The sequence below is a fragment of the Sus scrofa genome, chromosome 2, assembly GCF_054392235.1.
Source record: "Sus scrofa isolate SSC_HxYL_T2T_F1_AM1 chromosome 2, Sscrofa_HxYL_maternal_Yorkshire_Landrace_v2.0, whole genome shotgun sequence".
Taxonomy (NCBI): Eukaryota; Metazoa; Chordata; class Mammalia; order Artiodactyla; family Suidae; genus Sus; species Sus scrofa.
Genome location: NC_139384.1, coordinates 151,073,204 through 151,098,777, shown reverse-complemented (window position 1 = coordinate 151,098,777; position 25,574 = coordinate 151,073,204). Strand labels below are relative to the sequence as shown.

Below are 25,574 nucleotides of genomic sequence, written 5' to 3'. Positions count from 1 at the left end.
AATTTGAGGGAGAGAATAGAGCTAAGAACTATATCCAACTCTCCACAGAGGCTTTACCATGGAGCACGATAGAAAAATTAGGTGGTGAGAGAGGGGAATATGGGCTAATGGGAGGGCTGTTTATTGATGTTTCAAAGCTGGACTACATTAGAGAAAGTTTGTATAATACTGAGCGTGATCGTGTGTAGCAGCCCGCTGCTGACAGACGCAGGGACACTCAATCCACTGTATAAAAAGGGAAGGAAGAGGAATACCCATCGTGGCTCAGCGGAAATGAATCTGACCAGCTAGGGGTCGAATCGGAGCTGTAGCTGCCAGCCGACACCACAGCCACAGCCACGCCAGATCTGAGCCGCATCTGTGACCTACACCACAATGCGTGGCATGCCAGATCCTCAACCCACTGCGCGAGGCCAGGGATCGAACCCGCATCCTCATGGTTACTAGCCAAGTTCTTAACATGCTGAGCTACAACAGGAACTCCCGGATTTCTAATTTTCTTATAAACGTTTCTATGGTTTTTCTGTTGGTTTCCTCTGCCTGTCAACCACCCTGTGTCTAGATGACCCTCTCAAACTAGGAGATGTTAAAACCGAAACAGAGGTCTCCCCAGAACCAGTAGAATGGACAACATGGCCTGATGGAGCACCCAAGCTTGCAAAGAAAGCCTCAGGCTTTATCCTGCTGGCTTCTCTCTTCTACTGCAGCAGCAGAATGAATTTTTGTTTTGTTTTGTTTAGCATAAGATCCCAGAATTCGTTCTGTTTATAATGTCATAAAAGAAAAACAATGGCTCTTTAGAGTTGCATGCATTACAGTATGAATTTCTTTCTTTCTGGATTCAGCTTATTATTATAATGGCAATGATTTGGGTTAAATGTTTACATACCCGAAAGTTTCTGCTGCTTATTATGTGATAAGAATGGATGATCAGTAAAATTAATTTTATAACCATCCTGTTCCTTTTCTTTGTAGTTATCGACTGCAGTACACAGATGGAAAAAGCTTTGTCAGAATAGGTCCTGGCTTATTGGAATTAATGAGATGCCCACTGGTGGGCATGTGGTCTAATTGATACTGGTCCTGGGAAGCTTTGCACGTTTAATCATTACTGCCCTGCAGCCGGCTGGAAGCGTGGAAAGAACCCTGCGGACTAGGACATGCCAGAAGGCATGGGCAGGGCTACAGGGGCCCCTCCCACAGCCCAGGAGGGGCCTGCCTGGAGACCTAGTGGAGCTCGGGGCCCTGGTACTCGGCACAAACCTTGGTGGTCCTGCCTCAGGGGGGGCAGGGAGATGGCTCCCTTCGGTAGCCTCTGGGGTCAAACATCTCAGCGGTGCAAGAGCGCATCTCAGGCCTTAACGAGACTTGCCTATCTTTCTCCCCATCACACATTCACTCAGAAATATGTACGAAGTACCAACTCTGTGCCGAGCACTGGCTATAGTAATAAATAAGACAGAGAAGCTCTCTGCTCTTGCAGTTTCCTTTTAGTTTGGCAAGTAGACAATAAACAAGGGATCAATCAGCAAGATCAGCTTCGTTAGTAATAAGTGCTGGGAAGACAGTAAAAGGGTGACGTGGTAAGAGTGCTTGGGTATGGGGGAGGTGTACCCCACACCTCTAGTCGCAAAGGCTGCTCTGCAACATTGACCTTCATGCTGAGACCAGAGGTACAGGAAGGAATCCGCTTTGCAAAGTGCTGGGGGTAAGTTCTAAGCATTTGGGAACCACAGGCGCCAAGGCCCCAAGGCAGGAAAGGATTGCAACTATGCGAAGAACAGAAAGGAGACGAGAGAGACTGAAGCACAGCCAACGAGAGGGAGAGTGATGGGAGCTGAGGTTGGAGAGTTAAACAAAGGTCGGGTGATAATGAAATTTTGGAAAACCAAATGCGCCCCTCAGTAGACCATCAGAAAAATTCAGAAATCACTCCAGGTATTTCAAGTAGAAGGGATTGAATTGGAAGAATTGGTAGCAAACCTGTTGGCAGGCCTGGAGGAACAAGAAGAGGAAGTTGAGGATTTCCCAAGATCTGTACCCACAGAGCGGCACTGTTAGCCCTAAGGCGGGAAGAATACCATGGGAAATGCTCATAACCATAGTTGAAAACTGCGGGAGCTCCTGCTGTGGCGCAAAGTCATCGGTGGTATCTTGGGAGCCCGGGGACACAGGTTCGATCCCAGCCTGGCACAGTGGGTTAAGGATCCAGCGTTGCTGCAGCTGCAGCTTAGGATCTGATCCCTGCCCTGGGAGCTCCCTATGCCTCGGGGCAGCCAAAAAAAGAAAAGAAAGAAAGAAAAGGAAAGGAAAGAAAACTGCTGTGCCACTGAGGCTGCTTTTAGGAACTAAGCTGCCTGAGCAGGGACCTAAGAACAAGCAATGTGGTCAAAGGCAGAAAAGCACATGGCTTCTCCTTTACTTTGCCTTCTAGTCTCCAGCCAGCCAGCCGGCAGAACAGAAGAGGAAGCCAGCGGTCCAAAGAGTACAGGAAATGGAGATTGCAAGTGCCTAGGTCTTGGGGGACAGCACAGAGGGCAAATGTGGAGCTAGACAGCACTCGTCATCACACCAGGGTCAGGGTGTGAGAGCATTATTCTGCAGGCCCTCCTTCACGAGTTCTGCATCCGACATGCAGAACAGGCTGCCGGGGTAATGGGATCAATCACCTTACTTCACATCTGCAGAGTGGGAAGGACAATAGTCCTGGATTTGTTAGGAAGATTCAGGGACATAATGCATATAAACTACTTAGCACAGTACCTGGCACTTAGTAAGGTCTCAATTGATATTACCTACATATGAAGCAATCCTGCAAATAACCAGATCATGCGGGGGGACATGCAGCCTTTCCAATGCAATAAACAATGTCTCAGCACTTGGAGAGGTTGGGAACCAATGGTCTTGGGAGAGCTCAGTCTAGACGAATTGATAGGATCAGAGGATCTCCACCTGCAGTTTGCTCCTCCAGGGCTCATGCAAAAGACTGGCTGTGCTCTGCTTCTGCAGACTCTGCTTGGGCCTCAGTGGGAAACACAGCATACAAGGAGTCTGATGGAGGAGCTGGGCACCAGACAAGATATGAGCATTGTTCCAGTTATCCAGTGCTGTTTAGCAAAACACATAAAAGCCTAAGAGCTGAAAATAGTCTTTTTTTTTTTTTTTTTCTTTTTTATGGCCACACCCATGGCACATGGAAGATCCTGGGTTAGGGGTTGAATCAGAGCTGCAGCTGCTGGCCGACGCCACAGCCACAGCCACACCAGATCTGAGCCCTTATCTGTGACCTATGCCACAGCTTTCAGCAATGCTGGATCCTTAACCCTCTGAGCAAGGCCAAGGTTCCAACCCGCATCCTCAGAGAGATAGCATTGGGTTCTTGAGCCACAACAGGAACTCATGAAAACACTATATATATATACACACTCATGAGTCTCTAGGATTAAGAAATTGATTGGGTACAGTGAGAGATAGCTGGTCCTTGTTCCACAGTGTCGGATACCTTGGCTGCTATCATTAGAAGGATGTAGGGAGTTCCCATTGTGGCGCAGCAGAAACAAATCCGACTAGTAACCATGAGGTTGTGGGTTCGATCCCTGGCCTTGCTCACTGGGTTAGGGATCCGGCGTGGCCATGAGCTGTGGTGTAAGTCGCAGACGCGGCTCAGATCCAGTGTTGCTATGGCTGCGGTATAGGCCGGCAGCTACAGCTCCAATTCCACCCCTAGCCTGGGAATCTCCACATGCCACGGTTGCGGCCCTAAAAAAATAAATAAATTGAAGGATGTAGGTCTTTCAACCTGCAGGGGGCTGAAATCTCTGAATGCTCATGCAGTCACATGTGGCGCCTTGACTTAGATTAGGACCGGAGGCTGGAGTGCCTACGCAGGGCCTCTCGTGGTTTGGCTTCCTTACAACGCGATGGCTGCAGGCTAGTCTGATTTCCTACACGGTAACTTAGAGCCCTAATCATGAGTTTTTCAGCTAATAAGGTAGGAGCTGCTTTGCCTTTATGACCAAGCCTCAGAAGTTTCTCAGCCCCATTTCTGCTGCAACCTATTTATTGGTCTGTAATCTATAATCTATAAGGAAGCCCTAAACCCACCAGACTTAAGGGGCAGGGGAGTGTACTCCCACCTACGGATGGGGGAATGACAAGGTTCTAGAAAAACATAAGGGACAGGGAACATTACTGTGGCCGTTTTTTGAAAAAAGCACCTGCCACAGACCTGCAGGTTAGATTCACCCTTCCCATGGGCCTTCCCTGCCAGCCTTTCTAGGGAAAGAAGGTCTGAGACAGATGAGACAAAGGCATCTGCCCCGTCTGTGCCCTGCTTTCGTCTTCAGAGGAAGCCTCCTTAAACCCCCCCAAAGGAGGCAGTGTGGCCCAGAGTAAGTCCTCAGAGAGTCCACTGGAAACGTCTCAGGGATCATAGGGCACATTATTGAGCAGGAGAGGCGGAAGCTGTCCTGTGGACTCTCATCTGACACTGGATAAGGATGATGGCGGTGGCGCTAGTTAATGAGAGCCTAATTGGACCAGGCAATTAAGTATGTTTTTTTCATTTAAGCCTCCAAAAGTATACAGGGAGCCTTAGATGCACATCTTAAAAAAGAAAAAAGATTGAAAATCAATGAGCTAAGGATCTATATTAACAAGTTATTTAAAAAACCAGCAAAGTAAACTGAAAAATGGAGAAGGAAGGATCTATCAAGATGAGGAATAGAAAGTGAAGAAACAGAAATCAAACATGCAGCACAGAGGATAAGCTGAGCCAAAAGCCAAATCTGTGGAAACCGAAAAATGTCTGATGATACTGATCAAGAAAAAATTGAAAGAAGACAAAAATAATGTCAGGAAGGCAAAGAGGGATATTGTTATGGATGTTTCGGACTGCATTAAAAAGAAAATGAGAGGATATTACAAATAATTTTGTACCAATAAAACTGAACATAGAAGTGAAGTTGACAAATTTCTTGAAAGATCTGACTCACTGACTCAGCGTCAAATAGGAAATCTGAAAAATCCTATAACCATTAAAGAAATTGAATGCGAAGTCAAACATCTTCCCATCAAGAAAACCTAGGCTTTGCTGGCTCGTTCTAATTCTTTAAACACCCCGTGGGAGAGGAAGTATTCCCTTCTTCAGCTGAGGACACAGGAATTCCAGGAGTTCAAGCAACTTGCCGAAAGCCAGAGCTAGTCAACACCAGAGCCAAGGTTTGAACCCTGGTGAGCCTGGCTCCAAAGCCAGGAAGTTTCATCATGACACTCCCCAGCCTTCTCTTCAAATGCCGCAACTACCAGCATGGATGTGACGGCGCAGGACGAGCCCCTGATGTGAAAACACAAAAACAGATCCTCGATTTGCAGGGAGGGAAGGTAAAGCGCTTTCTCCCTGGCGAGGCCCTAAAACCAAGAATCCGGTCATGTCCACACAGAGAAGGAACCTGGAGACTGTCTCCAGGACACCACCCCATCATCTTTCAAATACCTACTTAATGCCACCCCTGCGGTCCTGCAGGGCACCCTAAACCCTGCCCTCACCCCCCACTGCCCCTGCCTCCTTCCCCCTTGGATGCCCACAGCACTGTATCTGGGCCTCTTCTATGCAGGGTCTGCTGTATATCGTTCTCACGAATGTTTCCCAACCTTGAAGATATATGACTTCCTAAGAACACAGACTCTGGGTTGAGAAGCCTGCTTTCAGAGTTATATATTGGTACTTGGGGTGATCACTGGGGCTTTGACAAACTGTAAGGCAGCTATCATAGTCTTCCAAATCATCCAGAGTATGTTTTCGTTAAAAGATATTTTTAAATTCTTCACTAAAATAAAAACCAAAAATTTAAATATTTGCATAAGCAAATTGTGTGGTCTCTGAAGATTAGATTTTATCTTTGTAATAGGTATAAAGTACTCCGTGACACCATGTAGGATTTCATTATCTCTCAAAATCAAAATTAAATTTGGTTTAAATTCTGAGGAACACCATATTATTGTCCCATCTCTTCGCTCCCTCCTGAAGGTAACAGGATTATACGTCCACATTCTTTGCCAGGTGGCTTTGCAGACTCTTCCTGTGGGGGGGGAGGATTTCTCCATTCCTCAGCTCAGCTTGGCCATCTGACCTGTTCTGACTAGTGACTTGACACAAGCAGAGGCTTCAAACGGGCTGTGCATTGGGCTATTATTCTCGTATTCCTTCCTCTCCATTAGCTGAGCATTCCCTGGCTAGCCCGCTGGTTCTGGAAGGAAGATGAGAGACACATGGAGCGGAGCCAAACCACCCCAGCCTGGAAGCAACTAGCCCGCAGCTTTTTTCCCAACACATGAGAGAAATAAATGCTTACTTTTGTGTGCACTGGAATTTGGTGATTGTCCTATAGCTTTTTGTGTCATAGTTGACTGATATAAGCTGCCTTTTACCAAGATTACCAGTCCTCGGTGCATGCCAGTTGCTACAGCTGTACCCACACCCCAGGCCATGACGTCTACCTGAAAGTGAGGGTTCTCCGGCAGCTTCGTGCCCTCTAAGACCCGTCCAGCCAAGGTGACCTTTGCCAGGACTCCCCAGAGTGTAGGCCTGTTGTGCTCAGACCTCCCAGGTACTCGGGGTCCTCAGGGAGCTCTTGGGATTGAGCCTCGGATCCATAACCTTGGGCAGGTGGTCTCTCATGACCTCACCTGTAAAAGCGAAACCATCGCATGACTTCATAGAAATCTCGACAGAAATAAATGAATGCATACAAAGTGCTTAACATGGCGCCTGGTATACAGTAAGTGCACAATAAATGCCAGCTGTTACTACTATCATGTATTTGTTCATCTGAGTATTCTTCCTCCTAGGTCCTTCCATCTCAGAGGCCCTGCCTTCACATGAGCTCAGCTCTCTGCTCTGATGCAACTCACACCACCTTCCCTTCATTCCCACCAACCGTCCTGCGTTGGGACCACCCCTCTCCAGTCTGGGAAGGGTTAAGCCCCCGATCCTAATCGCTGTTAAGAAAGGCTGTATGGAACTTGTCTTCCGGGTAGCCTGGTGTTTGCAGCTTTTCCTTTCTACTCAGAGACACACAAATCTTCAAATCTTCACGGGGGTCAAAGAAGTCCAAACCTCAAAGACACGAAGTCTGGCTCTCCTCTGCGGAGAGGCAGAAGGCTTTTCGTTCTTTTGAGGTGAGCCCGAGGCTGAGAAGAACGTGACAGGGTTATTTTTGTAATAATTCTACATCTAATTCTCAATACATCTTCACTTGTACACTGTGGCTCCCCCGGCTTTGTTTTATGTACAGTGTACCCCCCAGAGCTTAGCAGAGAAACCAGCGTAGCAGGTGCTGGATAAAAGTTGGGTAAGTGAATGAAAGACGAGCGTGGGTTACAGGACCAAGACCCTTTCCAAACTAGGGACAGAGAAATGGACGTCAGCACCCACGGTGTGCTCGGCCCCATGCCCATTGCTGAGGCCTCTACAGCACCCGTGAGTGAGTCTAGGCTCCAGTCCTCAAAGACTTGCGTCTACAAAACAAACAAAGCTCAGCCACAGAAATCACTTGCTCCGTCCCACAGCAGCGCGAGGCCACAGAGGTGCTTCATTCAGAAGCTGCTGTCGGCTTGCTGATGTACTGGAGGCCTAGGGAAGGAAGAGGTAGGATGTGGCCCACGGTTCAAAGGTTTGAGAGGGGCTCAGCCCTCAGCAGAGAGCCACCTGCTCATCAGAGGTCCAAGAACATCACGAGCAAAGGCACGCGCAGGAATGAGTTTGCTATTTGTGGAAAGTAACAAGGAGACCCGGCTGACCCGGCTACGGGACGTGTGATAGGCAGTCATGGGAGAAAAGCTTGGCTATTTCAGGCTGTGACCCGAGAGTGGAGACATGGAAGTCAGGCTGGGAGTGGGTCCTGATGAGTCGGGCAACAAACAACATGTTCCTGAGACGGGGTGTGACAGGCATCCACTAGCAGCAGGGGCTCTCTCTCCTCTCGTTCCAGGACTAGATGAGATCTGAATCCAAGCCAGAGGTTCCAGACGTGAGGCCCCTCGAGGGACAGAGCCCACAGGTCCTCTGAGGAAGAGGAATTTGTATTGATGAGAATGTTTGGTTGCAAGCAACAGAAAAACTAGCTAACTTAAGCCGAAAATAATTACAGTAGAAAGAAGTGGGAGTGGCTCCCAGATTGGAGGGTCTTGGTGAACCAGGTCACAGGATTGTAACTGCTGCAGCCGTGCCCGCAGGCCAATCCCCAAAGCTGGCGCAGGGGCAGTGCCTACTGGACTGGCCACCACAGCAGCTTTCCACTACGAGATGTGCACCCTGGGAAAACGTGGGGCCCGTTTGGTCTTGCAGGCTGGGGAGAGAGGAAGGATGGCACAGTTACCTCAACTGGCAGGTAACTGGTTACTACTTTGTGTCAGTTTGACTGGGACACAGGGCTTCAGACCATCGGGTTAAACACTATTTCTGGGTGTGTGCGTGAGGCTGCTTCTGGAGGAGATGAGCCCTTGCATTGGAAGACTGAGGGATGCAGTGTGGGTGGCTAATGATGTGTAACCGGATATCTGGGCATCCTGGGTCCCGGTCAAGGTGACACATAAAATTTACCCATCTGTTAAACGCCTGAACAGAAAAAAAGGTTTTAGAAGGTTGAATCCTGGGTCTATCTGACTGCCTGAGCTGGGACATCGTCTTCGCCTCTCCTCAGCCCTCCTAGTTCTCAGGCCTTTCGATCAGGACTAAAATCTGGACCCTCAGCCCTCACACCCTGGGTCTCTGGGCGTCTGCTTTACAGCTGGCAGATCAGGGACTTCTCAGCCTCCATAAGTGTGTGAGCCAATTCCCTGTCTCTCATCTCCTATTTGTCTTTTTGATTTTTTGTTTTTGGTTTGTTTTTGTCTTTTTAGGGCCACACCTGAGGCATATGGAAGTTCCCGGGCTATGGGTTGAATTGGAGCTACAGCTGCCGGCCTACACCACAGCCACAGTAACACTGGATTGGAGCCACATCTTCGACCTATACCATAGCTCACGGTAACATCGGATCCTTAACCCACCGAGCGAGGCCAGGGATCAAACATGCATCCTCATGGATGCTAGTCAGGTTCATTTCCACTGAGCCTCGACAGGAACTCCTCATTTCCCTTTTTACTTTGATTTTATTTATTTTTTAAGGGCTACACCTGCGGCATATGGAAGTTCCCCAGTGGCCAGGGGGCGAATCAGAGCTGCACCTGGAGCCTACGCCACAGCAACGCCAGATCCAAGCCACGTCTGTGTCCGACGCTGCAGCTCGCAGCAACACCAGGTCCTTAACCCACTGAGTGAGGCCAGGGGTCAAACCCACATCCTCGTGGATACTGTTGGGTTCTTAACCCACTGAGCCACAACGGAAACTTTTCACTTCCCATTTTATATCTACATTTACATCTATATTTATAGCTCCTATTTGTTCTGTTTCTCTGGAGAACCCTTAATAATGCAGTATTTCTTTACAACTAGACCCTAGGCTTCAGAGCTTAGAATCCACCACAGGCTCCTCTCTTAGGATTCTTCAGGGTGATCAGGGTAAGAAAAAAGCTAGGGAGACGAAGGCGCCAATTAAGGTTCGAAGCGATAACCCAGGACAGTGCAGGAGGAGAGAGACGTGTCTTGGCCTCTGAGAGGCTGAGAGGGTTGGGGATCTTCCCTAGGTTTCCCGAATCAGGATGAAATTTTGGAGAATAAGGGGCAGAGGCCAGTACCTATGCAGGGGAAGGCAGGCAGAAACTCCCGCTTCGTCTACGAGAAACAGGCAAACGGAGGCTGGCGTTTATTAGGAAAGTATCTTCAGTCACCGCCTCCCTGACAGCCTGACCAAGAAGGGGCCATCCGAGAATCCTGATGCTGAACGGCCAGAGGAGACTGACTCAGGGCAACTGAAATCCTGCCCACAGGGCTGGAGCCTCCCTTGAGCCTGGCCCAGCCCTGGTCCACCTCAGCCTGAGAGATGGGGTGGGTTCTGAGCCGAGGTGACGCAGAGACTTACAAGATTTTCAGGAATTAGGTCAGAATGAGGTAGGCTTAGGGCTGGGTGACACCAGGAAGAAGAGGCAGAGGGTTCTCAATTCACTCTGCTCTGCTCATGACGCGGGAGGCTTACCTTGGCAGCATCCCCTTGGCTTCCGGCTCGCGGCTCCTTGTTGGGCTTGGCCAATGGGAAGCAGTGGCATCAAGCCAATGGGAGGAGAGAGAGGTAGGGGTATTTATTCCCCACCCACCCTCAGCCCGGGGCTGGGCCTCGGTGTTGGCAGCAGCTGTGTTCTTCCCAGAAGGCCACGCCGGGGGCAAGCCTTCTCCCACAGACAGCGCTCAGCAGGTTCTGGCAATACCACTCCCGCCTCTACTCCTTTCCCGTCCAGCCTAGAACTGGTAACAGCTCGCGTCTGTGGCCAGGCCCTGGGTGCCTCCAGTCCTTTGCTGTTTCCTGTAAGCCCACCCAGAAAATGCTCCCTTCATAGCCTCTCTTCGACCTATTCTGCATGCGCCATCTCTTGTCTACATGGCCCCTGCCAAGTACAGCCTCTCACTGTGGCACAGCATCGTGGAAGCCCCCAGTTACCTTGGCACCTTGTTGGGCATCCCTGCCCAGGACTGCCTCTTACCAATCAACAAAAATCAAGGAACTGGGAGTACCGCTGTGGCTCAGTGGGTTAGGACCCCAACGTAGAATCCATGAGGATGCGGGTTCCATCTCTGGCCTCATTCATTGGGTTAAGGATCAGTGTTGCCATAAGCTGTGGTTGTAGGTCACAGACGCAGCTCGGATCTGGCGTGGCCGTGGCTGTGGCTGTGGCGTAGGCCGGCAGCTACAGCTCCCATCTGACCCCTAGCCTGGGAACCTCCATATGCCTCAGGTGTGGCCCTAAAAAAAAAAAAAGAAAGAAAATATCAAGGCATCAAGTGCTCTGTGGTATCTGGCAGGGCCCTTAACAGGTCACTGTGTCACCTGGCTGCCTCTGCACGCGGAGATCAACAACAAGGCAGAGACGGGCCCCCCGCCCAGGAAAAGCCATCAGTGGGCAGCTCCCCCACACACACCCCGGCTCTGCTGCCCACCCGAATGAGTTCCCTCCCCGTCAGCCTTGCCTCAGTTCCTCCTGCGGCCACCTCGGCCTGTTCCTCGTCCCTCCATGGACTCTTGCCAGCAGCGAAGCCGCGCCCCTCCTTACAATCCACTCTTAAACGTCAGCTCTCTTGGACTTGCTTCCTCCTTCGCCCCGAGAGTCCTTTCTTCTGTCCCCGCTGCCCTTCAGAGCACGTGGGGAGCAGGGCAGAAGGCCGGGGCCCTTCCGTGCGTCTTACACCCCAGGCCTTGGTTTCCCCAGGAAGCAGCGGGCAGAGGGAGGCCTGGCTCAGACTGAAGACACGACAGCTGCTTGTTAGGGAAGCTGAGAGCAGAGGGAGGTGACTCATGGTGTCAGGACCAGAGCCCAACATGAGCAGAGAAGTGAGCATCAGAATTGACGGGGAGGAAGAGAGGAGAGGAGAGTCAGTGCACAGCGCAGGCAGGGCTCGTGGTCCCAGAGGGGTCTCGAGATAAAACCAGCCTGACCACTGTCTCCCAGCTGTCACCTCGGAAAAGGGGATGACTCTGTCACCTCGTGTGGTGTGAGAGGCCGTTGGAACAGGGATACAGGCAAGGATGTTCTTCACTCATTTCACAAACATTTATTAAGTGCCTCCTCCATGCTCGGGGCCAGTGATGCATCAGACAAACATAATCCCTGCCTTCATGGAGCTTGCTTCCTGATGCATTTAAAATACAAGCTTCCAGAAGTTCCCTTGCGGTGCAGTGGGTTAGAGATCCAGTGTTGCCACCGCTGTGGTGCAGGCCACAACTGTGGCACAGGTTCGATCCCTGACCTGGGATTTCCACATGCTGCAGGTGTGGCCAAAATAAATAAATAAAATGAAATAAAAATACCGTGGTCCCCAAAGCCACAGTTGGCATGGTTTCTGTCCTCTCCAGCTGCGTTTTGTGCCCCTCCTCCCTCTTTCACTGTCTCGAGCCACAAAGGCTTCTTGCCATGCTCTGAGCATTCCTGCCCCAGAGCTCTTACACTGCATGTCCCTTTTTTTTTTTTTTTTTTGGTCTTTTTTAGAGCCACACCCAAGGCACATGGAGGTTCCCAGGCTAGAGGTCAAATGGGAGCTGTAGCTGCCGGCCACTACGCCACAGCCACAGCCATGGGGGATCCAAGTTGCATCTGTGACCTACACCAGAGCTCGCAGCTCGCCTGATTCTTAACCCACTGAGTCCAGGGACTGAACCCGTGTCCTCAGGGATACTAGTCGGGTTGGTTGGCACTGTGCCACGACGGGACTCCTTGCCTGTCCCTTCTGCCTGGATCTCCCTTCCCACGGCTGCCTCCTTCTGGTCTTTCGGGGCGCAGCCAAGGGGCTTTCCTAGCAGACAGACAAATACTCCAGGTCCTGGAGAAAGCTTGTTTGGCCGTCCTGGGGTGGGCAAGAGTTGACGAGCTGAAAGAAAACCCGTGTGGCTAGGGCCAGAGGCAGCAAAGGACAAAGGACAAATGGCAAAGGGCAAGGGTTTTGTCCAAGTTCCCCGGAAAGCCAACCATGGGACAAAGGCTGTGATCCAGGCCAAAAGGGCGAGGGGCAGAGGACGGGGACCAAGGAGAGCCCGCCAAGAAGGTACGGCTGTGTTACTGGGTCAGTCACAGCATCAGGCAGCTGGGGAGCATTGGGAAAAGATCCTGGAAGCGTCTCAGAACCATCTCCTGGGGCGAGAAAAGGGAAACCCTTATCCAGTGGTTCCCACCCCACTGCCCAGAGTTGCCCCCTTGGTATCATCTATCCTGTACTTGGCTTTCAGGAAAGCCATGCAGTGCCCTGGTCACAAAGAAGCCCTGGGGCAGGAAGCCAGAGGGCAAGGTCAGGGGCCTGAGGGCGAGGTTTGTCAGGTCCCACCCGTGAATTGCCACAGCCAGCAGGATGCTGTCTGTCACAGCAGTGGCTGGAGGAAGAGACGAGGCCGAGGGAATTTGAAGTGGGGCCTAAGAGATGTCCCAACAGAGTAAGAGGGACCCAAGGTGAGGCTGCGGGGGGCTGAGGACGTGATGGGGGGAGCTGTGCGTGTCCGAAGAGGGGCTGGAAGTCGGTCTGGGCGGGCAGTTGGCGGAAGAGCGGGCTGTGGTCTGAGGCTTCAGGGAGGATCGCCTCTTGCGGGGGCGCCCGACCAGGCCACCGCCCAGTCCTTCGTGTGTCAAGGAGGCCGTATCTCACTGTGGCGAATGTACTTCGTATCTTGCAGCATCAGTCCCATGCACAAAGGGTGGGAAGACAGGGCACTTTCGTGTTCTTCAAAAGTGCCCGCGTGTGACCCGTGTTGGTTGAGAGGCTCGGGAGGACTCTCACAGGTTTATCACAAGCTCTGGCCTCGTGCCCAGGTGTGCACACGCATTGAGGAATCGGTATCTATTTACTGGGTATCTACGACGTGCCAGGCACCGCCCCAGGCACAGGGGACACAGAGGTGTCAAGAGTGCCAAGGCCCCTGCCCTCACCCAGCTCACACTCCCGTGGGCGGTATGCAGACCTGGTACAGGTCTGTGCACGTTGTGAACATGGTACGGGGCCCGTGCTGCCTGCTGGGGGCCTTGGAAGCTATTTTGCTTCCTCCATCATGTCCCATATCCCCACACCCCTCTCCCGCTCCCTCCAGCCTCTCACGGAAGGCTCCAGGCAGGCCAATGTTTCCACCCCCTTGAAAGCTGGGGGCCAGCACATTCTCATTTCTCAAGAAGTTTAATTTTGCCAACAGCCAGAGGCAATGACAGCAGCTCTGGAAATCTGGCTGCTCGTACTCCGGGCTGGGATACGCAGCCCCGAAATAATTGCCTCTTTGAGGGTGTTACTGGGATGTGCACGTGCTTCCTGTTTCTTGTGGGGACCACTCCCTCCCAGGGCCACGTCTTAAAGTGAGGAATGAACTAGGCCTGTGGGCGGCTCCAAGGAAAGCAGGAGGCGAGGTCAGCCTCAGGGCTACGCTTTGTCCATCCCCTTCCGCCAAAGACACGTTCGGAGAACACCTGCCATCCGGTCAAGTGCACCACAGCCTCGCCACCTTGTGGTCGGACAGTGCCCCCCCCCCAAGGTCTGCCTCAAATCCCCCCCATACTGCCTCGGAAGCCCCTCGAGGTGCTGCTGAGGGTGGGTGACCCTGAGACGTGGTCTGAGCTCTGAAGACTGCCTTGCTGAAAGAGACCCACCCTTTGCTGCTGTCCCCAGTGCAGGACGCCTGCTTCTCCCTGCTCCGAGTAGGGAAACAGAATGTGAATAACGATGAGGCCAGATCTTCCCGGGCGGGGAACCAGCCAGATGGATCCTAACGCCACATCCTGGCTCAGCCCGCCAGGGTGCACCGACATGGAGGCCTCCTCTGCGGCTGTGGCAGGTGTGAGGGGGGCGAACAGGCAGAGTGCAGGGAAGGACTGTCACCAAGGAGGAGGTTTCATTTATCTCCTTCAAATCCCAAGGTCATGGAGACCATCTCCCCGACTCTAGCCCGTCGGTGCCTCCCAGCCTCCCCCGGGGATCCCATCCCACACCCCTGACGAGGGCCCTTGACTGGGTCAGTGGGTATGGGGAGAGGGGCTCCACCTCCTGGCAATGCTCTCAGTTCGCACCTTGGCTGGCATCCTCTGGAGGTACAGGTCTGTTGATTATATTCTCTCTAAAATGATCTCGCTGCAGGAGTTGCCATCGTGGCTCGGCAGTTAACGAAGGTGACTAGCATCCATGAGGACACAGGTTCGAGCCCTGGCCTCGCTCAGTGGTTTAAGGATCTGGCGTTCCTGTGAGTGTAGGTTGCAGATGTGGCTTGGATCCCACATTGCTGTGGCTGTGACATAGGCCGGCAGCTCCAGCTCCAATTCAACCCCTAGCCTGGGAACCTCCATATGTCATGAGTGCAGCCCTAAAAAGACCAAAAAAATAAAATGAAATAAAATACTCGCACTTCATCTAGGTTATAATATGATCTTGAGTGGCACAGCAGTGGCTGTCAAGGTGGAACGCAAAGACCTCGAGGCCTGGGGAACACCTGCTGAGGCTGCTTGCAGCTCCCGCCCTCCAGGACTCACGGAAGGGGGTCCCATTTTATTCCTTCTCCGTCTTGACTCCTGGAAAACTCCTACTCACTCTTCAAAATCCCAATCAAAGATTTCACCTTTTAGGGAGTTCTCCTGCGGCACAGCAGGTTAAGGATCTAGTGGCGTCACTGGAGCAGCTTGGGTCGCTATTGCGGCATGGGTTCGATCCCTGGCCCAGGAACTTCCAGATGGCAAGGGCACAGTCAGAAAAAAAGATCGCCTTTTCTCTGAAGCTCCCGTGATTCCATCTCAAGCAGAGCTCATCGCTCTCCTATAAAGTGGAGGTCATGGAGCCTCTGCAGGGTTAGGGAGGAATCGATGCCGTGCCTGGTGCATCGTCAGGGCTCAGATGATGGTTCTTGGGGTGGCGATGGCAGTGATGACACTTTTTCAGTGGTTGTTTCCATATCTACCACCCCCTCAGAGACTGTGGGCTCCTTAAGGACAGAGCCACCGTTGAGTCATTGCTGTATCCATAGCACCCTGGCTGGCTCCGAGTGAGCACCCAGTAAAGGCTAATAAATGCCAGCAGTCTCATTAAGATACTTAAAATAATACTAACGGCCTTTAGTGAGTGTTTGCCACGTGCCAGGCACTGTGCCAGGCAATTCTGCGGGAATGTCTCACTCAATCTTCACAACAATCCAGAAGGTAAGTGTTGGCATCCCCAGTGCCCAAGGGAGCAAAGTGAAGCTTATCCAGGTTAGACAATATCGCCTAGAGCCACCGTGCGCCACAAGAGCCCAGAGGTGAGTGGGTGGAAGCTCTCGGTCCTGTGGTCCTGCCAGCACCCTGGCGTGGGCCGGGGGCTGCCTGCTCATTCCACCTCAGGGCTGGGCTTGCCCGGATTTTCACCAGCTATGCCCTCGCCCAGCCCAGCTTCTTCGGGTCCAATTGGTGCCAGGGAGGGAAAGGGAGAGATTAATTTCCATTTCTCCCCTCGATTCAGAGTCTGGGCAGCTCTTTTGACGGCTTCACAGGAATATTCTTTAATTCTGAGTTTCTTTTTCTCATTACGGCTCGAAAATTAAAATCGCTCTGCCTTGGGCAAGCGAAGGCTGAGCGAGGAATGGCTGCTGCGGCACATTTCTTACTTAAGTCAATCTGGAAACACTGCTTCCTCGCGGGGCAGGCGAGCGAGAGAAGAGGACAGGCAGGGTGCGGCCCCGTCCTTCCCACGGCGTCGGCATTAATCCTGCCGTTATTCCTGCAGCCCTCACTGACCTGGCCTCGTCGCAAACGCAATGACACCCTGGCTTGGAAAGCTCTTCCTCGTGCCTTATTTCCAGCGACTCCTCACCACAGCCCTGCAAGGAAGGAAAGCAGGGGCTCTTGCCCTTGGTTTTATGAATGGGGGAACGGAGGGTCCAGGCATGCTGCAGATGCAACTCAAGCCCCTGACGGCCTCGGGAAGGGGACAACAGGGTGCAGGTAGGGGAAGCTGTGACGTCCAGCTCGAGGCCCCCTTGCTTCTGAAAGGGCAGAGCTGCCTTTTCCCATCACCCCCAGAACACTGAAGAAGAGAGCCACTCCAGTGCCATGCAACCTAGAGCAACTCCTGTCCCCTCTTCGACCTTCAGCTTCCTCATGTTTAAGAGAGAGGTGGCCCTGGATCACGCCTGGGGCCACCATGCAGCTACCCAGGCGCTGGGGAGAGGAGGACCGCTGTTCTCTGCTACTTTGCTCCATCTCAGTCCTTGGTGGGGGGTGCCTGCTCCCTGGAGGCGAACCCCCAGCTGTCTCTGCCTCTCTCTCTTCTCTCTGCAGATCTGTCTGTGATTTCCCCGCAGACTCTCAGAGGGCTACGTGGGCCACATGGATCTCCCTGTAGAGCTACGGAACATCCCCCTCTGAGAGGGGCCTGGAGCAAATCTGGTGGGAGGTGGCTCAGGGATTACCTCAAAGTCCTAGAAGCACACTGGTTTTCGGTTGGTTTTTGGCCGAACTCACAGCATGTGGAAGTTCCTGGGCCAGGGATCGAACCCATGCCACAGCTGTGACCTGAGCTGCTGCAGTGACAACTCTGGATCCATAAACCCACGATGCCACAAGGAAACTCCAGCAGCACTTTTACTGAGCATATGGGGACGTATCTGGGGCCTTCCAAGGTCTGGAACAGGTTCCGTTCACTGGGGGACAGAAGGTCTAGGAATGCAGGCTGGGCTGCATCTCAGGTGGCATTGCAAGTTGTGACTGCCCTGTTGGCAAATGACAACACCAGCCTTCTAGGGCACAGGCTCTGGTGGGAGAAGTAGTTTGTTTGTTTGTTTGTTTCTTTCTTTCTTCCTTCCTTTCTTCCTTTCTTTTTTTCCCTCATTTTAGGGCCACACCCACAGCAGGTGGAAGTTCCTAGGCTAGGGGTCGAATCCGAGCTGCAGTTGTGACCTACACCACAGCCACAGCAATACCGGATCCTTAACCCACTGAGTGAGGCCAGGGATCGAACCCACAACTTCATGGTTCCTAGTCGGGTCCGTTAACCACTGAGCCACGAAAGGAACTCCAGAAAAGCAGTTTCTGTTCCACCTTTGCCCTATCCCAAGTTCCCCAAGGAAGGACCTGGTCGTTTCCACATTCTTCTGTTCCCTTTCGTGGAGCTCCAGAGAACCAGGGCCCAAAGTGCCATGTGGCCCTAAACCTCTCCAACAACCTCATGCTTTTGTTTCTGGTGTGAAATAACAGCCACTCTCACCCCCCTCTTCTCCTCCCTGGGGCGTGGGAGTTTAGTGCCGGACTGCTCTCCTCACCACCTCAACCCCCGGGCCACAGAGGAAACCCCAGTCCTATCCTGAGCCAGCAATAGGCACAGTCTGGGCCACCAGGGACTTCCAGAGGCTGGTGCAGGAGGGGGAGCTAAGGGAGGGAGTAGGGAGGGAGAACTTCCTGGAGAGAAAGCCTTTGCAGAGCAACTCAAACCTTTAGGGGTTCGTTTGTTTGTTTTGCTCTTTAGGGCCGCACCCAAGGCATATGGAGGTTCCCAGGCTAGGGCTCAAATCAGAGCTGTAGCCACTGGCCTACACCGCAGCCACAGCAACACCAGATCCGAGCTGTGTCTGCCATCTACACCACGGCTCATGGCAACACCGGATCCTTAACCCACTGACCGAGGCCAGGGATTGAACCCGAAACCTCACGGACACCATGTCAGGTTCTTAACCTGCTGAGCCACAAGAGGAACTCCCCTTTGGATTATTGAGACAGGGAACATCGTACAGATCTGGGATCAAATTTTAGCTGTACCTCAACCTGTGAAATCTTAGACAACCTCTGAAAACCTCTGAAAACCTCAGTTTCCTCCTTCACGTCTCACAGTGGTGATTATCCCACATTGTTGCAGGATTGAATGAAATAATGTACACAAGACACTTCCCAAGGCCTCCAGCATGTTTTAGGCATTTGGTAGATTGTTGCTGTTGCTATTATTAAGTACTAGTATTAATATTATTTTTATTGTTGTTTTTGAAGCGTTAGGAAGTGGGATTGGAGACGGACTTTTTTTTTAGGGCCGCGCCCACGGCATGTGAAGGTTCCCATGCTAGGGGTCCAATCGGAGCTGTAGCCGCTGGCCACCACAGCCCCAGCAACGCCAGATTCAAGCCGCCTCTGCCACCTACACCACAGCTCACGGCCACGCCGGATCCTTAACACACTAAGTGAGGCCAGGGATCGAACCCGCATCCTCATGGATCCTAGTCGGGTTCAACTGCTGAGCCAGGAAGGGAACTCCGGAGACAGACTTTCTTTCTTGCAGACTCTCGGCCACAGTGAGTTAGGGGCAGGAAATGCCTAGACAGGGCGTCTCCACCACAAGTTCTCTGTGGTCTTGTGAAGGCCCAGCCTTACCTCTCCAGCGCTATCACATTGGCCCAGACGTGATACTAAAAGGCTATTCAGCATCCTGGCATCAGCTAACTTTACACAGAGAACAAACCGCACCTTGGGAAACTAGAGTCACAAAAGACTGGGCAGTCAAATCCCTCTCAATGTCAGCTAAAGGGGCCCCTGTTCTGATTCCCTCAGTGGCGAGGCAAGATGCTCGGCTGCCACTGAGCGCAAAGGCCTGGCCAGAGGGAACAATGGCTGGGGAGGTGCCAGGCCTTGGAAAAGAACTGAGGTCCCAAGAGAGAAACCAGAGCTACCCCAGTGGGTGCTGCCTCCCCTTTCTGCCTCTCTTTGCTCCTCCTCACTGTCCGGTTTTTAGCCCCACCCAACCCCATCTCTGACCAGAAGGATGGGGCCTTTCTGGGTCTCAGAAGATGAGACCTCAGAAGGCTCCCCCTGTGTGTGTGTGGGGGGGGTAGTTCAGAGGCTTCCCCCCACATCACTAGCTTAGGGATCCTAATGTGACTGCAGGGCCAGGAACGTGGGGTAGCCGTCCCAAGATCCTGAGAAGGGGGAGCCCCCAGCAGGTGGCCTCACTCCACCTCTTCCCCCGTCCAGTTCTCCGTTTCTCCTCTCTCTTCCGCCTCTCTCCTTCCAGTCTCTTTTCTCTCCACCTTCTTTCTCCTCTCCTTATCCTCAAGCTGGCTTTACAAGTTTTCACCTTCTGTTCTTAGACCCCTAAATGTGCAAGAGTGTCTCCCTCATTCGCTTTCCTCCCCCTGGTTGCCGTACCCAGAGCCGGAACCCCTGCCTTCTCTGAAACAGGCTTGGGAGAGCTAAGCCCCGGGGATTAGGCTCAGGCCTCCCAGGGGCACGTGGGGGGCAGGGCTGGGCTGTGAGGAGGACTTGGCGCATGAGAGCAGAGCGATGGCAGAGACAAATGGAGCGCAGTATTGATTGGGCTCTGGGTGACTCACCGCCCCAGAGGAGGGGTTGAGGAGGGTGATGTCATCGCTGGAGCTGACGGTGACACTGGTAGCTGCACCCCATCCCTGCCCTGAGACTTTTTCTTCCCTTGCTGGCTTCTTCTGGCCTCCGCATCACAGCACAAGGCTGGGGAAGGCAGACTTCCCTTTGGTGTCGTTCAGAACTGCCAAGTGGTCTTCTTAGACCGAGACCTTCCTTCCCACATTCTCGCCTCCACTTCCTCCGCCGCTCTTATTAGACGGAGTAACGTGCACATGGGCATTCACCGTCTCACACGTGCGTACTTTTTGGTTTTTGGCTGTGGCATGTAGTGACCTGATACGGGGTCTCAGTTCCCAGATGAGGGATTGAACCCAGGCCACAGCGGTGAAAGTGCCAGGTCCTAACCAGGAGACTACCAGGGAACTCCTGTGTGCACACTTTTGATATGTGTGTACAGCTTACGTGCAAGCACACACACTCTCAAACGTACTCACACCTACCCTCTATTTCCATCAGTGAGGAGAATAAACTGGGCTTCCAAACAATGCTAAAGGGACTCTAGGGGGCGATTCTTCCTGGAAGTGACCTGAGGAAGAGCCCCGTGTGCTCATCTGCTGGCATCTTGGTGCCACGTGCCTCATGACTTCAGGAGCCACACACTTGAGCCAAAGTAAGCCCAGCATTTGGAGAGGCACGTGTGTCCTTGAATATGTTCGTGTCGGAGGTCCCGTCACGGCTCTGTGGAAACGACTCTGACTAGCAGCCGTGAGGACACAGGTTCAATCCCTGGCCTCGCTCAGTGGGTTACGGATCCGGCGTTGCCATGAGCTGTGGTGTAGGTCGCAGACGTGGCTCACATCCCGCGTTGCGGTGGCTCTGGCATAGGCCGGTGGCTACAGCTCCGATTGGACCCATAGCCTGAGAACCTCCATATGCCGAGGGTGGAGCCCTAAGAAGACAAAATGACCAAAAAAAAAAAACAAAAAAAAAGAATATGTCCATGTCCAACTTCACGATCATGGGGAAATTGGCAAGGGCTGTGGCGGGCAGGGGACAGAGATTTGTGGAAGAGGTCGATCTGAGTAGGGCCAAAGGCTTTATTTTGTTTATTTATTTATTTATTCACACCCCCAGGCATATGGAGGTTCCCAGGCTAAGGATCAAATCAGACCTGCAGCTGCCGGCCTATGCCACAGCCACAGCCACGTGGGTTCTGAGCTGCATATACAACCTACACCACAGCTCACAGCCATGCCGGATCCTTAACCCACTGAGCAGGGCCAGAGATCGAACCCACATCCTCAGGGATACTAGCCATATTCGTTACCGCTGAGCCACCATGGGAACTCCCCAAAGACTTTAGAAACTAACTCCAAGACAAGTTTCATAATCATCCCCTCCTTCCATCCACCCCTAAATTGACTATATTTTTCCCTCTACACCCTGGGAAGGGAGTTGAATCTCCCTTGTTAACTAAATTCCAAGAATCTAGCTTCGGCTGGGGCAGAGGAAGGATTCCAAATATGAGTATGAATATTAATGCTATGTAAATCAATGCAAACACATTGAAAGCAAAAATAAATAACTTGTGGATCTTGAGAAAGAACAATTAGCCTGCTGTAGAGGCAGTGGAGAACTCACAGCCCAACTAACAGGGTGACTTTGAGAGTCTGGGTGGAGGATGAGCCCCCTCTAGTCCTCTGGAGATCCTGGCCTGTGGCGGAAGTGGTTTGTTTTGGCCATAAGCAACCAACGCTTAAGCATTTGTCCAATGCCCATTTGACATGGCAGCAGAGGTAGATTTTCTGTGAAGCTAATGAAGCTTAAGCTTCAGGGCTACTCATTTGCACAAGGCTCTTCCCAAGCCTGCACTTAATTTTGTGTCTAAAATTTTGTATTCTTTTTCCTAAAGAGAGTTTCCCCAAGTATTTGAACTTCGGGACCCACAAAACCTAGATCCATCTCTGCAGTGAAGAGAATACAGCCTCTGCTCTTAATTTAATTAGCAGTCTTCTTTGAGATCGCCTATCCTAGATGCCCTAGGGGCATGGCTTCATATGCCCCTTCCTCTGGGTGGAAGACCCAGATGGGCCCCAAGGCTGCTCTTGGCTCCAAGACTCCACAGATTCCTGCCCTGAGGCTGCTGCAGGAGGAAGATGACGAAAACTGCTTTGTTGTTAAAGCGAATGCGGCCCTCTTGCCCAAACTCTGAACCTCAGGGAGCAAGTACCTCCTCAGGAATAATAATCACACCTTGTAGAGCCTTTGAGAGTTTCTAAAGAGAATGTGTCATTTGATCTTCACGGCAACCTTGAGGCAGGGAGGAACTATATTATGGAGATTTGTTACAGACAAGGAAACTGAGGCTAAGAGGTGATATTAAAATAATAACCCGAGTTCCCGCTGTGGCTCAGCAGTAACGAATCTGACTAGTTATCTGTGAGGACATGGGTTAAATCCCTGGCCTGGCTCAGTAGGTTAAGGATCCAGCATTGCCATGAGCTGTGGTGTAGGTCACAGACACGGCTTGGATCTGGCATTGCTGTGGCTGTGGCGTAGCCCAGCAGCTGCAGTTCCAGTTCGACCCCTAACCTGGGAACCCCCATATGCTGCTGCAGGTGTGGCCCTAAAAAGACAAAAAAAAAAAGTAATAATAAATGAAAAAAAAAAAAAAGTAACAGCTCACACTCACAATCCTGTTGTAACAGCAGGGATTTTTTTTTTTTTTTTAATGGGTGCACCTGCAGCATATGGACTTTCCCTGGCCAGGGATTAAATCTGAGCTGCAGGTATGACCTACACCTGTGGCAGCACCAGATCCTTTAATCCACTGCACTGGGCTGGGAAATGAACCTGTGCCTCTGCTGCAACCCGAGCCACTGCAGCTGGGTTCTTAACCCACTGCACCACAGTGGGAACCCCCAACAGGGATGATTGTATGTATTGCTACTGGGCTCATTTAATCTGCACAACGACTCTGTGAGGTAGGTACCATGACTATCTTCATTTTCAGAAGTGGAGGAACTGTCCAGAGAGGCTCAAGAACTTGTCCTAGCCAGACTATGGAGGAGCAGAGCCCAGATTCAACCTCAGGCAGTCTGGCTGCAGAGTTCTTGCTCTTAATTAGTTTGCTACCAAACAACTTGGGCGTATTCATGGGCCAGAATTTAAATCCAGCTTTTTTTTTTTTTTTTTGGCTTTGTGGCTTTTTCCCTTTTCTTGAGCCGCTCCCGCGGCATATGGAGGTTCCCAGGCTAGGGGTCTAATTGGAGCGGAAGCCACCAGCCTACGCCAGAGCCACAGCAACGCGGGATCCGAGCAGCGTCTGCGACCCACACCACAGCTCATGGCAACGCCGGACCCTTAACCCACTGAGCAAGGGCAGGGACCGAACCCGCAACCTCATGGCTCCCAGTCAGATTCATTAACCACTGCGCTACAACGGGAACTCCAAATCCAGCTCTTTTTTGACCCCAGAGCCCTTTGCATCACCACCAACACGACCACCTCCCTAATGAACCAGGAAGCGCCCACTGCCTGTGGCCAGGGGACGCAAGGCAGGCACCAGGTGACTGGTCTAAGGCCCAGGGTCTAGCGAGAGAAGGATGAGTACCAGGGCCCCTCCTGGACTGACAGCACAGGGTGGGCAGTGAGCCCGCAATCACCAACCTGAGATAAGGCTGGGTGGCTTCTTCCCTTCTGAGCCCTCAAGACCCGGAAATCCTTGACCATCTCTCCCCACTCCTATAATTCCTGGACAAATGAGATAAAGATTATGGTCAGAGGTGTGTTTAGGAAGATCACCATGGCAACAAAATAAACGATGGTGGATTGGGCTGAGGGTGAGTTAGCACACAGTTGCAAAAATCCCGGAGAGAAGTGATGAGTTCCCAAATGAGGGTGGTGTGGAGAAGAAAGATGCTGCAGGAGGGGACAAATGAAGGGGGACAGGGATGTCTTTAAATGATATAGCCCACATTCAGGCCCCAGCGGAAAAGGGGGATGGAGAGTGGGGGAGGTGTGTGGGCAATAAACAAGGAGGCCTGTAGGATGAGCAGCCCCTGGAAGCTGCCAGAGGTGATGGCATTATTTTCCTGCTTTCCCCAGGCAGCCTGGTCCCCCCCAGGCTCTGCGTGCAGGGGGTGGGGCGGGGGTGTGGGGGGTGTGGAGAAGTGTCAGCCGTGTGCTCTGGGGCCACATCACAGGGAGGTGAGCTATGGGGAGCATCAGGGAAGCATGATTTAGAGTCTCATTCCCACTGCCCTTCACTGTGCTGCAAGGACAGTTCAATGTAATATATAATTACCACCGCCCAACAAGGCTGCACTGTACACAAAGCTCCCCACCTGCCTCCCGCTCCCTCCTGCCTTCAGACTATAAATCAGTTTTCAATCCTGAGTGCTACCTGTAAATGTTCAAGCTCAGGATCCTTGCCTCATATTCCAGCGTCCCTGGGGGGTGGTTCAGACGCTGATGGCCCCTTGTTCTCTGAGTCCTGATTCTGACCTCCTTCCTATCCCCTGATTGATGGTGGGAGGGGCAATGGTGAGCTGGAATTAGTTCTAAGTCTCTGGGGCCCTGGCTTGAGGGGGGTGTGTGGCTCTGTGTCAGCAGGTCTGAGCTGGATGCTGCCCATGAAACTGAGCGCTCCCCTCAGAAAGGCACCGTCCACCCAGCCCTGCAGGATGTGCCGGAAGGAGGCAGATGGGCACTTTAGAGTCTCCAAAAGATAGCAGCCTCACCACGTGCTGACACAGGGATGAGGCGGCACAAGCCGGGGTCCAGCCCTGAGCTGGGATGGGAAATCCGACGATGTACCTTGGGGGTGAGAGAAGGACACATCCAGGAGTTCCTGCTGTGGCTCAATAAGCTCCATCTATGGAGTGCTGGGATGCAGGTTTGATCCCCGCCAGCCACAGTGGGTTCAACGATCTGGTGTTGCCACTGCCGTGGCCTAGGTTGCAACGGCAGCTCTCTGATCCTTGGCCTGGGAACTTCATGTGCCATGGTGGGGTGGCCAAAAGAGAAAAAAAGGACATATCAAAAGAGGACCTGTTGATTCCTTGATTCTCTTTTTCTTTTCTTTTTTTTTTTTGTCTTTTTTTTTTTTTTTTAATCTTTTTAGGGTTGCACCTACAGCATATAGAAGTTCCCAGGCTAAGGGATCGAATTGGAGCTGTAGCCACTGGCCTACGCCACAGCCACAGCCACAGCCACAGCCACAGCCACAGGGGATCCGAGCCACACCTGGGACCTACACCACAGCTCACGGCAACACCAGATCCTTAACCCACTGAGTGAAGCCAGGGATCCAACCTGCGTCCTCATGGATACCCGTCAGATTCATCTCCATAGGGCCACGACGGAACTCCCGATTCTCCTATTTTTTAAAAAAGGTAGGGAGTTCCCGTCGTGGCGCAGTGGTTAACGAATCCGACTAGGAACCATGAGGTTGCGGGTTCGGTCCCTGCCCTTGCTCAGTGGGTTAATGATCCGGCGTTGCCGTGAGCTGTGGTGTAGGTTGCAGACGCGGCTTGGATCCCGCGTTGCTGTGGCTCTGGCGTAGGCTGGCGGCTACAGCTCCGATTTGATCCCTAGCCTGGGAACCTCCATATGCCGCAGGAGCGGCCCAA

General features: G+C 52.2%; 1 long non-coding RNA gene across 5 annotated transcripts in view; it reads right to left on the bottom strand.

The window, feature by feature from the left end:
- The window catches only part of LOC110259500 (uncharacterized), a 175,400-nt gene that overhangs the window by 49,176 nt on the left and 100,650 nt on the right, over nucleotides 1-25,574 (bottom strand). For 4 of the 5 annotated variants that reach the window (XR_014838874.1, XR_014838872.1, XR_014838875.1 and 1 more), the window contains one exon: nucleotides 6,499-6,687. The exons of the other annotated variant lie outside the window; for it this stretch is intronic. This is a non-coding gene — a long non-coding RNA (uncharacterized LOC110259500). Of the gene's footprint in view, nucleotides 1-6,498; nucleotides 6,688-25,574 lie in introns of those variants that run through there. 5 annotated transcript variants of the gene reach the window in all.